The following is a 13,596-nucleotide window of genomic DNA, read 5'->3' as shown; positions in this document are numbered from 1 at the left end:
GTTTTCATAATTCATTTTTAACCGTTTGCATGTAGGGTCGAAACACTTTCTTTCCAGTAACCTTAAATGTAAGATGAATCGGATTTAACTGAATATGTTCGAGGCCCTAGACAGTTTGTTGTACCATCTGCAGCATGTGAGTTCCAAGATGCTTCTGGCAGTCTTGATGACCACATCAGTAGCAAGTACTGCCAGTTCAAATACCTTGAACACTGAGACTTGGAAATTGGCTGAAGTGCATCTGCGAAGCTGGAGGCTACATGGGTAGTCATTTTGCTGAGGTGGTCATCCTGCAGACTAAGCAGCTGCAGTCAAAGCTGTAATGGGAGACCACCAGGCAGAGGAAGGTAGCTGGGTAGGCTGACAGGAAAGCCCCAAAGGGCATCTACTCATTCTTCTATGTTGAAAAATGATGATAATGAGGGTTCCAGTGGGAAGCATGGTAAGGACAAAATTCACAGCTCAATGGTGACTCAGCTATACAAGGGGTGAGGAAGAAAAGTTCAAGCCGGATAGTGGTAGGTAACTTGATAGAGACTTGATAGAGTGAGATAAATCTGAGGTCTTGGTAAACATTGGTACCAACAATATAGAGAGAATGACAGATGAAGTCTTGCATCAAAGATTCAGGGAGTTAGGCAGTAGATTAAAAAGCAGACCTATAAATTGCAATCTCAAAGTTACTGTTGGTGTCATGTGCTGGTGCATACAGAAATAACGGAACAGGGTAGATGAACGTGTGGCTCGAGTTTATGGAGGGTTTAGATACTTGAATGACTGGGATCATTTCTGGGAAAGGTCAGACACATACAAACAAGATGGTCTACATTTAAATCAGAATGGGACCAACATCCTTGCACGTAAGTTTGTTTCGTTAATGCTGTTGGGAGGTGGTTAAATTAATTCTATGGGAGAAGGGGTACACAATATTAATACAATAGGGACTCTGCTTAATATAGTAGAGGGGTCAAGACAAAGAAAATTCAGCCATGTTGAGATTCAAGGGAGTAAGGAGAGGCTGGATGGCCTCTACTTTAATGCTGGGAGTATTATTAGTAGGACAGATGAGTTAATTCCACATTGATATGTGGAATTGTGATATTGTTGCAGTCACAGATACTTGGCTGAAGTAGAGACAGGGCCGGCAGCTCAGCATTCCAAATGTAGGATCTTCAGGTGAGAAGGGGGAGGGGGTAAAAGAGGATATAGTGTTGCATTAATTAATTAAGGAGCTAATTACTACAGGTAGGAGAGAAAATGTGTTCGTCTTCAAATGAAGCTTTATGTTGGAGTTTAGAAATAAAAAGGGGAAGTCACATTGCTGGGAGTGTATTATCGGCCCTAAACAGTCATCAGGCAATAGAGGAGCAGACATGTAGAAAATAGACTAGGTGTTTATTAATAGTAATAGAGTAATTATTTTAGGAGATTTTAACTTCTCCAACTTTAATCCGAATCGTCAATGTGCAAAGGGTTTAGAGATGGCAGATTTCTCGAAATATATTCCGGAGAATTATTTTATGTTAACATGCAGAAGGTCAACATGGGATGATGCAGTGCTTGATCCATTTCTGAACAATGAAGCTGATCAGGTGGTTGAGGTGGCAGTGGGGGGGATTATTTTAGTAATGACGACTACAAAACAGTAGTGGACAGTGAAGAAGGTTACCTCAGAGGACAACGGGATCTTGATCAGAGGGGCCAATAGGCCGAAGAGTTGCAGATGAAGTTTAAATAGGTTTAGATAAATTTGAAGTGCTGCATTTTGGAAAGACAAATCAGAACAGGTCTTTTACATACGATGTTAAGGCCCTTGTGAGTGTAGTTGAACAAACAGACCTTAGAGTATAGATTCATAGTTCTTTGAAAGTAGAGTTGCAGGTAGATAGGATAGTGAAGAAGGTGTTTGATATGTTTCCCTTTATTGTTCAGAGCATTGAGTATAGGAGTTGGGAAGTCATGTTGCCGTTTTACAGGACATTGCTTAGGCCACTTTTGGAACATTGTGTGCAATTTGGGTCTCTCTTCTATAGGAATGGTGTTGTGAAACTTGAAAGGGTTCAGAAAAGATTTACAAGGATGTTGCCAGGGTTGGAGGGTTTGAGCTGTAGGGAGAGGCTGAATAGGCTGGGGCTGTTTTCCCTGGAGTGCGGAGGCTGAGGAATGACTTTATCAAATCATGAGGGGCTTGGATAGTTTAAATAGACAAGGTTTTTTTCCCTGGCATGGGGGAGTCCAGAACTAGAGGGCATAAGTTTAGGGTGAGAGGGGAAAGATTTAAAAGGGACCTAAGGGGCAACTTTTTCATGCAAAGAGTGGTGTGTGCATGGAATGAGCTGCCAGAGGAAGTGGTGGAGGCTGGTACGATTGCAATATTTTAAAAGACATCTGAATTGGTACATGAATAGGAAAACTTTAGAGGGATATGGGCCAAGTGCTGGCAAATGGGAATAGTTTAATTTAGAATATCTGGTCAGCATGGAGGATTTGGACCAAAGGGCCTGTTTCCATGCTGTACATCTCTATGACTCTATAACAGAATTGTTGTTCTGGGTAATTTCAATTTCCTCATTATTGATGTGGACTGGCTTGGTACTAGGAGCTTGGATGGGGAGAAGATGTTAGGTCCATCCAGGATGCTTTTTTTTAAACAATATGTAAATAGTTTAACTAGGGAAGGGACCATGCTAGACCTAACATTGGGGAATGAGCTTAGCCAGGTGATTGAAGTTTAAGTGAGGAAGCATTTTGGAAATAGTGGCCATGGTTCTGTAAGTTTTAAGTCACTTATAGATAAGGATAAGAGTAGTCCTCAGGTAAAGTACTAATCTGAGGATAAGCTAACTAGCACAGTATTAGGGAGGTCTGGGGGCAGTTGTTTGAGCCCAAATCCACATCTGGCATGTGGGAACACTTAAAGGTCAGTTGAGTAGAGTTTTGGACCAGCATGTTCCTGAATGACAAGTGAAATTTGTCAACTTAGACAAAAAGACAAAGAAAGCAAACATAAGGTAATGGCCTCGTGGTGAGACGCATGATTTTCATGCAGAGGATGGTAAGTGCCCAGAATGTGCTACCAGAGGAGATGATGGAGGCAATCAAAACATTTAAGAGGCATCTTGACAGATATATATGACCAGGCAGAGCATAGAGTATGGACTATGCGAAGGAAAATGATTTTTAGTTTAGAAAGTCATCATGTTGGGGCAGTCTTGCTGGGCAGAAGGGCCTCTTCCTGTACTGTACTGTTTTTTGTTCTAAGCATGTGTTGCCCCTTATCCCTTCATGTGGTTATGGATTTTGCTACCTCACTTGAAGAAAAAGAGTCACTTTCCCCTTTGATAAAAACCCTGTAAAGCTCTCTTCTGCCTTTATTATATTTCTTTGTTAACAACTGAATTCACTTACTGGCTTTTCTGTTATTGTAACAGCTACAAAGCTAAAAACCAAAAAGAGGCAATCACATTGCTGGGCATGTACTATAGGCCACTGGCAGTTTGAGCGAAATAGAAGAACAGATATGGGAAATGTAAAAGCAATAAAATAGTGATAGGGGATTTCAACTTCTGACATTAACTGGGGTAGGGATTGTCTGAAAGGTTTGGAGGGAGTAAAAACGTTAAAATGCATCCACATCAGCATTTTAAGGTAAATAATCAAAAATTCTAAGTTGTTATACAGGTACATTAAGGCCATAATGGTAATTTATGTGTGGAAGCAGATGGAGTAGCTAAGGTCCTAAATGACTGGCTTGGGTCTGTGTTCACTAGTGAAAGGGACAATGTAGGTATAGAAATTAGGAAAGGGTCTGTGATGCAGTTAAAGAAATTAGCATAGACCGAGAGGAGTTCTGAGTGTCTGGCATGCATAAAAGTAGATAAATCTCTAGGGCTGGATGAGATATATCCCAGGTTGTTGAGCGAGGCGAGTCAGGAAATCGGGGCTCTTGCAATTCATTTGATGTCGTCAACTTGGACCTCAGCAATGCTTTTGGTAAGGTTCGCATAGGTGTCTGATAGCAAAGAGCTCATGGATTCCAAGGAAGTCTTGTAAGTTGGATCCACAATTGGCTAAGTGGCAGGAACCAGAGAGTGATGTTTGAAGAGTGTTTTTCTCTGACTGGCCATTTATTCCAGTATTGATGCTGTCAATCGTAACCTAAATTTGCCCAGACTGTTTCCTTAAATTCTGAAACCTCCAAGAACCATTCACATGAGCTTAGAATAGCCCTTTTAATCCTATTATAATCTTTAAAACATTCCCCTGACAGAGATGCATTAATCTCTTGGTGCTTTACCAGTTAATTTACTTTGTATGGGCAGTATCCAATATGTCTTTGGCCTCTCCATTTGCTTTTATGTCCTTCTCTTCAAATTTTGGCAAAGCGAGCTGAACCGTAACCATCTCCTGGCCAAAGTGCAAATTATGACTAGACCTTTCTTCTAATATGGAGAAAGTGAGGATTACAGATGCTAGAGATCAGAGTCGAGAGTGTGGTGCTGGAAAAGTACAGCAGGTCAGGCAGCATTCAAGGAGTAGGCAAATCGACGTTTCAGGCATAAGCCCTTCATCAGGAAGGCTTTAATTCCTGATGAAGGACTTATGCCCGAAACGTCGATTCTCCTGCTCCTCGGATGGTGCCTGACTTGCTGTGCTTTTGCAGTACCACACACTTGCTTTAGAGAGGGTACAGAGGAGACTTACCAGGATGCTGCCTGGATAAGAGGGCTTGTCTTAAGAAGAGAGGTTGATTGAGCTAGGCTTTTCACGTCTAGGGAAGAAAGAAGAGAGGTGACTTGATAAAGGTGTACAGGGTAACGAGAGGCATAGATAGAGTAAGTAGGCAGAGACTTTTCCCGAGGGCAGAAATGGCTGTCACAAGGGTCATAATTTTAAGGTGACTGGAAGAAGGTTTTGGGGAGATGTCAGAGATAGGTTCTTTACGCAGAGAGTGGTGGGTCCATGGAATGCACTGTCAGTGATGGTAGTAGAGTCAGAGACATTAGGGCTATATAGGCGAGTACTGAACAAGCACATGGATGGCAGCAGATTGAGGGTTGTGCAGGTTAGACTTACCTTGGATTAAGATAAATGCTTGATACAGCATAAAAGCAAATTACTGAAACCAAAAGAGAAAATGGTGGAAAATCTCAGCAGCTCTGGCAGCACCTGTAAGGAAAGAAAAGAGCTGACTTTTCGAGTCTAACTGACCCTTTGTCAAAGCTCTGTAAGGAGAGAAAAGAGCTGACGTTTCAAGTCTAACAGTTAGAGTCGAAACGTCAGCTCTTTTCTCTCCTTACAAATGCTGCCAGACCTGCTGAGATTTTCTAGCATTTTCTCACTTGATATAGCATCGTCGGCTGAAGGATCTGTACTGTTCTATGTTCTACGTTCTAATCACTTGTACTGACTTGACTACCTGGTTTCCCTGGTATTTCCATTTAACCAAACTGCTCTCACCTCACTCCAGCGAGTTTATTTTCAGTCTGCTGGCTAACTCTGCTAGTTTAACTTTAGTCATGACCTTCAAAATTACCAGAGACGCTTCCAAAAAAGTCTTGAACAATTTCTGCTGGAATCTTAATTCTGTCATGAAATTCAAATCTATGTTGTTTTCTTTCCAAGATCCTGCACCTGAGAGTCCAATTATGTTTGTTGGCAAGATAGATCAAAAACTGGCTTAGTGGTAGCAGAGGGTGGTGGTAGAAGACTGATTGTGTGACAGTAGGCTGGTGTCCAGTAGCATATCACAGGGATCAGTGCTGGATCCCTTATTGTTTGTGATGAAAGAAATATAAACGTACGAGGAGATGATGGTATTATCACTAGACTATTAATCCAGAGATCCAGCTAATGATCTGGCGTGCTCTGTTTAAATCCTGCCATGGCAGATGGTGGAATTTGAATTCTATAAAAAAAATCTGGAATTTGGAGTCTAATCATGACCATGAATTCATTGTTGATTGTTGGAAAAATCCATCTGCTTCACTAATGGCCTTTAAGAAGAAAACTGCCACCCTTATCTGGTATGGCCTACATGTGACCCCAGATCCACTGCAGTATTATTGACTCTTAAACAACCCTCTGGGCAATTGGGATGGGCAATAAATGCTGGCCTGGCCAGTAAAATCACACCCTTATCCCATAAATGAATAAAACAAAAATGACACAGTTGAGATCCCTGAAGACAGTAGGACTGATTAATAGGGTGGTTCAGAAGCCATATGGGACACTTGCTTTTTTAATTCGTGGCATAGATTATAAGAGCAGTGCCATTATGTGACCAAGCTGGAGAACTGTATGCAATTCTGGTGACTGCCCTATGGAAACTGTGAATGCATTGGAAGAGAGTGCAGAGCAGATTCACCAGAATGTTACCAGGTTTGGAGTATGTTACCAGTGAAGAGAGGCTGGATAACGTCAGGTTGTTTTCTTTAGAGTAGAGAAAGCTGACAAGGGACCTGATTGAGATGTTTAAGATTATGAGGGATATGGACCTGTGGATAGGAAGGGTCTTAGTTGAAGGGTCAATAACAAGGGGTCATAATTTTAAGGTAAAAGGCAGAAAGTTTAGAGGGGATATGTGGAAAAGTCTTTTCATCCAGAGGATGGTGGGAATCTGGAATGCATTGTCTGAGAGGGTAGTAAAGGCAGGAAACTTCACAATCTTCAAAATGTACATGAGATGAACTCTTGAAATTTCATAACACTCAAGGCTGTGGGCCAAGTACTAGAAAATGGGATTAGTATAGACAAGTTGGCATAGAACTGATAGACCATTTGGCCTTTTCTGTCTGTATGACTCTATGAATGTCTGATTTTCTAAACTACTTTGTGTAAATGTCTTATATGTGTGTACTTTATTCATTCACAGGACATTGGCTAGCATTTATCATCCATCTCTGATTGCCCTTGAGAAGGTGGTAGTGAGCTACCTTCTGGAACCACGTCAGTGCAGTTGTGAATCAGGGTGGGACTTCCAGGATTTTGACCCCAATGTTGAAGGAATGGCAATGTATTCCCAAATCTGAAGGTGAGTAGCTTAAAGGGGAACTTGCAGGTGACATGTTTCCACATATTGCTGCCTTGTCCTTGTAGATGATGGTAGTCGTGGGTTTGGAACATGCCATCTAAAGAGCCTTGGTGAATTGTACAAGCAGGCCGTCTTGTAGATGGTTCACTCTCCTAATACTGACTGTCTGTGGTGAAGGCATTGAATGTTTGTGGATGGGTACCAATCAAACACACTACCTTGTCCTGGTTGGAGTTGAGTATCTTGAATGTTGTTGGAGTTACAGTTATCAGGCATGTGGAAGTATTCCATCACACTTTTGTCTTGAATCTTGTAAATGGCTTTGGGGAATCAGAAGATAAGGTACTCGCTACAAAATTCCTAGCCTCTGACCTGCTGTTGTAGCTATATGACTGGTCCAGTTATATTTTTGGTCAATGGTAACCCCCAGGATATTGATGGTGGGGAATTCAGTGATGACGATGCCATTGAATATCAATGGGCAGAGATTAGATTTTCTCTTGATGGAGATGGTTTGGCCAAGAACACTGACGAACTCCTGTGGAGGTATTAACCTCCAACCACCACAACCAAGTTCCTTTGTACCAGGTATGACTCCAACTGAGGTTTCCCCCCTTATTCTCATTGATTCTAGTTTTGCTGGAGTTCCTTAATGCCACACTCTTGAAATTTCATAACACTCGAGGCTGTGGACCAAGTACTAGAAAATGGGATTTGTGTAGACAAGTTGGCACAGAACTGATGCAGAATTGATGTCACGAGCAGTCAATTATACCTCACCTCTCACTAATCAATCTTTATCTGTATACTTTATTTCATGGACTTTGGCCAAGAAATGTTGAATACTATTAACATTCACATTTACATTCATTATTATTGATTCATAACGGCAACATATCAAGGTTAATTGATTTTACTCTGAAATGAAGCAAATAAATGTTTCATTTTTTTTTACTGAGGATCTCAGACTCTCATTCTCCATTCTTCCCCCCTCCCACCACATTCATAAATTTAGCAATCAGCCTTTCTCCCTTCTAAACGCACGCAGACAGTAGCAGCCAGTGAGGATGCACAGAAGCTCTGACAGCCTGAGACAGTATATGGCTGTAGCTCAGGAAGTGACATTTTCAAATGGTCTTGAGAAAAATGCTGTGATCAGATGCAATAGATAGATAGATAGATAGATAGATAGATAGATAGATAGATAGATAGATTCAATGGGAGAAGAATGAAATATTTTCCATAGACTACCCTATAGCACTTCAATAATGCAGCAAAGTGCAGATCATAATGAAATGACTCAAAGAGAGAGTTTGAGACCAAGGAACTGGCAAGGCTAGAATTCACCTGGGCCTTCGTTCATAATCTCAGAGAAGAAACATGTGACCCCATTCACTGTTTCTGCAATCCCAAAGAGTTTCAACCTATAGTTTAAGAATGGTTGCTCTGAGTGAAGAAATTTCTCATGTCTGTTCTAAAGCTGATGCCTCTTCCTGAGATTGTGACATCTCAGCATGCTGGGGACAGACAAGTGGGCATGAGAGCAGGATGCCCACTTGTCTGTCCTCAGTATGCTGCAATGCTCCAGTGTATCAGAGTGAAAACTAGAGGAGCAAGCTCTTCAAACTAGGCACTTTACAATCTTCTGGGTTCAATATTGAGTTCAATACTTTCAAATTGTGAACTCGTTCCCTTCCCTTTCTTTTAGCTTTGCTTGTTACATTCTCTGTCACCATGTCTTCCCTCCCCTTGCCCTCACTTCAGTGGGACTGTCTGACAGTTATACACACCATTGTTCTGTCATTTTCACTTAATCGGCACTATCAGCACCCTTTTTCCTCCAGCACTCCAACACCACCTCCACCCCACTATTGCTCCTGTCCACGTCTAAGACTCGAAACATTAGCTTGCTCTCACTCAATGGATGCTGCCTGACCTGCTGCGATCTCCAGCATTTTTTGTTTTCAGTAACATCTGGTAAAACTGGTTTGCTCGCTGAGTTGGAGGGTTCATTTCCAGACGTTTCATCACCCTACTAGGTAACATCTTCAGTGGGCCTCAGGAGAAGCACTGTACATGATTCCTGCTTTCTATTTATATGTTTGGATTTCTTTGGGTCGGTGATGTCATTTCCTGTGGTGATGTCATTTTCCTGTTCTTTTTCTCGGGATGGTAGATGGGGTCTAATTTGATGTGTCTGTTGATAGAGTTCCAGTTGGAATGCCATGCTTCTAGGAATTCTCGTGCGTGTCTCTGTTTGGCTTGTCCCAGGATGGATGTGTTGTCCCAGCCGAAGTGGTGTCCTTCCTCATCTGTATGTAAGGATACCAGTGAGAGAGGGTCATGTTGTTTTGTGGCTAGTTGGCATCCCCTCCAGCACAATCACATGCTGTGATGTTGATTTCAAGACTGCATAGAATACTCTGGCTGTGGCCTCACCACCATTTTATACAATTTCAACATAACCTCCCCGGCTCTTAAACTCTGTGCCTCAATTAGTTAAAGCAAGTATATCATATATCTTCTTAACCACTTTATCTAGATATCCTGGTACCTTAAGACACTGGTGCACATGTACACCAAGGACCCTGTAATCCTCGATGCTTCCCAGGGTCCTACAAATTCCTAATGTATTCCTTGCCTTGTTTGTCCTTACTTTTGTATTAAAATCTCCTAATAATAGATGAGAACATTTTATTATGAATTACGTGAAGTATCTGCATTCTAACCTTTTGTGAGTCATGCATTAGGGCACCTAGATCTCTCTGCATATTAACACTCTGCAACCGTTCATCATGTTCCAGCACTGGTTCCCCTTTGTAAGAATTTGGGAGAATTGTCTTTGGTCCTCGGTAAATGTAAACTCCTCACAACTGTTTCTGTTGATAAGCAACTTTCTTAAGCTGAACCAGATCATCTTAAACTTTGAGATGCTTCTGTGCTTCATTCTGAGATGAATTTTGGACTATGTATTTGTTCTGCTTCGAAGATCATATAATGTGTGTGTGCTTGAGGGAGAGAGAGTTTGGCTCATACCTACATGAGTGCATGAAATAATATTTAATAGTAGAGTTTCATATTCATAACTTATCATTTTATATGAATGTACATTCAAAAATTAGTTTTATTTTGAATCTTACTATGCTGCTTTATTGCTGTTTGTTTTTTGCTGGTATTTGGGATCCCATTAATCTTAGAGATTTTAAATATTATGTAAATAAAAAAAATTGTTTGTTTGATGCAGGTATCATTGGCAAGGCCAACATTTTTTTTGATAAGGTGAATTAAAAGGAGTCATATTGGAAAATAGTGTGTGAAACATTGTTGTAGCCCTTTGCTTCTCTTGACATAGACAAAATCACCAAAGTGGCCTTGGATGAAACCCATATGAATAACTCAATTTGATGTTGCTGGATTTTGTACATGTGTATTGGTCCAGAGTTAATAGGTCCACATTAATAGAAGGTAAACAGAGTTAATCAAAACAAAACTAATGTTTCTATGCACCCAAGATCTAATAATTCCACTCATTTAAAGTAGCATAGAAGCACACATGCACCAGATAGACTCCAGCAATTCAAGAAGGTAACTCACCACTTCCTTCTCAAAAGTAGTTATGGATGGACAATAAAAGCAGTAACATCCACATCCCATAAAAGAGTAAAAACAAAGTACTTCACTACAGATCATAAAGTACACTTGAAGATGATCATCATTGGGCTAATTTCAAAACTACATTTACAAATGAATGGTCACTTTTGTTTACAATTCCCCGACATAATTTTTGTTCAAAATTTTACATAATTATGTCAAATAAATAAATATGTGGTTTTGATCCCAAATTCTGGGGCTAACCTTCCAGTATCTAGTACATCTATGTTGTATTTGCCTAGGAAGTTTCTATTTACTCTGTTCTATAGAACCCTCTGTAAATGTCTCCAAATCTAATGCAGATTTGGAGACTTTGAACAGATCTATGATACTTTGCTAAATAGTGACCCAGGAAATATTAGTCTGACTAAAACCTAGTCTAATACCTAGGGAAGCTGAAAATGTGTTGCTGGAAAAGCGCAGCAGGTCAGGCAGCATCCAAGGAACAGGAGAATTGACGTTTCGGGCATAAGCCCTTCTTCGGGTTTATGCCCGAAATGTCGATTCTCCTGTTCCTTGGATGCTGCCTGACTTGCTGCGCTTTTCCAGCAACACATTTTCAGCTCTGATCTCCAGCATCTGCAGCCCTCACTTTCTCCTCGAAGATTAATACCTAGGGAAGTACACATCAGCCCCATAAGCCAGGAAAGAATGTGATTCCTTTGGAGAGGATGCAGAGGACATTAACCCGGATGCTGCCTGCACTGGAGACTTTTAGGTTGGAAGAGAGATTGGATAGACTGGTGTTGTTTTGCTTGAAGCAGAGGAAACTGAGGGGGTACATGATTGAAATGTATGAAATTATGAGGGCGTGGGTAGAGTAGACAGGAAGGAACTTTTCCCCTTAGTAAGAGTTCAATGACCAGAGAGCATGGATTTAAAGTAGTGGGCAAGAGATTTATTGGGGATGTGAGGAAAAATCTTTTCCTCTAAAGGGTGGTGGGAATATGGAACTTACTGCCTGTAAGTGAGATAAAGGCGGAAACTCTCATTAACACATCAAAATTATTTAGATGTGCACTTGCAATGCCACTGTTATGGACCAGCAGTGCTGGAAAATGGGATGAGAATAATTAGTGGTTGTTTTAACCACCAGCAACTCAATGGGCTGAAGGGCATTTTTCATTGCTGTAGATCTCTATGACTACCCGCTGCTCACTGACTAGCCCCCACAATGCAACCATCACACCCTATCACTAGCTAACCCCACCTGCTTGACTAGCCCACAAACCCTAATTTCTTCTGGCCAAGACCTGACTATCTCTCCAAACTGACTACAGCCATCTCCCCAACTAGATCCGCCTACTACTCCTAGCTCACCTTGCTACCACCTAGACCTGATGCACTCTAGTGACTACTCAATTACCACTCCCCCACACACCCCCCCAACTAGACCTGATTAACTCCACCAACATGACTATTCCCGACCACCAAACTATTCCCCCACCCGCTGACCAGACCTGATAACATCCCAGCCACAATGACCTGAATATTGCCCCCAGCCTCCTGGCAAACTCCAAATATCACCCTGGATCACCCAATTAACTCCACAGCCTGATCCACTTATGTACCCACTGCTCTCAACCCTCCCCACAAACTTTTTCATCTACCAAGTCACTGACCTAGCCCCACTTCACTTACTACCAAGCCAGCTCATTAACTCACATCAATCCATCTAGATTAGATTAGATTACTTTACAGTGTGGAAACAGGCCCTTCGGCCCAACAAGTCCACACCCACCTGCCGAAGCGTAACCCACCCCTACCCCTACATTTACCCCTTACCTAACACTACGGACAATTTAGCATGGCCAATTCACCTGACATGCACATCTTTGGACTGTGGGAGGAAACCGGAGCACCCGGAGGAAACCCACGCAGACACTGGGAGAACGTGCAAACTCCACACAGTCAGTCGCCTGAGGTGGGAATTGAACCCGGGTCTCTGGCGCTGCGAGGCAGCAGTGCTAACCACTGTGCCACCGTGCCGCCCACATCTGATTTGTATTAGCTACCTATTCATTCATCCATTCACCAATATTAAAACTAGAGCTTTAAACTTAACATTCGCAGCTTGTGCTATAAAATGTGGACATGTCTTTCCTGGATATGCTCCCGTCTAGCAGAGTTCCCTGAGAAATGTTGTGCTGCTTATTCTTATGAAAGCTGAGGATGAAAATGCGCAGCACCAATGAGTCAGAGGAAGTTTTGACTGTACCTGCAATCTGACCAATATTGCTGCTGAGAAGTTCCAAGCCACTGCTCTTATCTCAAAGCATAAAACTCCTATTTCATGCCATCCATAATGTCTGAGAAGTACACAGAACTGACAAGGTTGCATATAATTGAAAATCACATTTCTGAGTGAGGTTTGAATTAACAACGTAGGATACATGAGGGAATTTTTTAAGCCATTTCATTGCATTTTTGGAAGGCAGTCAGAAATCCATGTCATATTGGAGTTGCGCATCTGACAGTGTACAACCATTACATTTATTTATTTTATGCATTCAAGGCCCATAACTGTAAATCCTTACACAGGTACGGGTAATGAAACAATTTCATGCCCCCACTATTGTCAGAAAAACATTGGACTCCTGGACCCCACTGTCACCAGTGGATATTAAATGTTTGGGTCACTATTGTGCAGTATTTAAAGATCATACATTGCACAAGATGACAGGACATCGATCATAGAGTCTGGAGACAGCATGGAGAAGCTCTTTAGCCCAAACTGGTCCACACCACCATGCCGACCAAAATATCCATCAGTGTCCCTGCACTTGGCCCATATCCTTCTAATCCTTTCCTATCCATGTATTTGTCCCAATGCCTTTTAAATGTTATTAATGTACCAGCCTTAATCACTTCCGCTGGCAGCTCATTCCATATGCGTACCACTCTGTGTGAAA

At 41.7% G+C, this 13,596-nt stretch overlaps 1 protein-coding gene across 1 annotated transcript in view; it reads left to right on the top strand.

Moving 5' to 3' along the window:
- Positions 1-6,896: 6,896 nt before the first annotated feature.
- mak (male germ cell-associated kinase) overlaps positions 6,897-13,596 on the top strand; it is a 220,107-nt gene continuing 213,407 nt past the window's right edge. Inside the window, exon 1 of the mRNA XM_043719022.2 lies at positions 6,897-7,033. The gene's annotated coding sequence lies outside the window, so the exon portion shown is untranslated. The remainder of the gene's footprint in view (positions 7,034-13,596) is intronic.

Source organism: Chiloscyllium plagiosum, unplaced genomic scaffold (genome assembly GCF_037043375.1).
Source record: "Chiloscyllium plagiosum isolate Xiang-an unplaced genomic scaffold, Cpla_swu_hap1 HiC_scaffold_34, whole genome shotgun sequence".
NCBI classification, from domain to species: domain Eukaryota; kingdom Metazoa; phylum Chordata; class Chondrichthyes; order Orectolobiformes; family Hemiscylliidae; genus Chiloscyllium; species Chiloscyllium plagiosum.
Note: the sequence above shows the minus strand (reverse complement) of the source record. Positions and strands in the feature narration are given on the sequence as shown.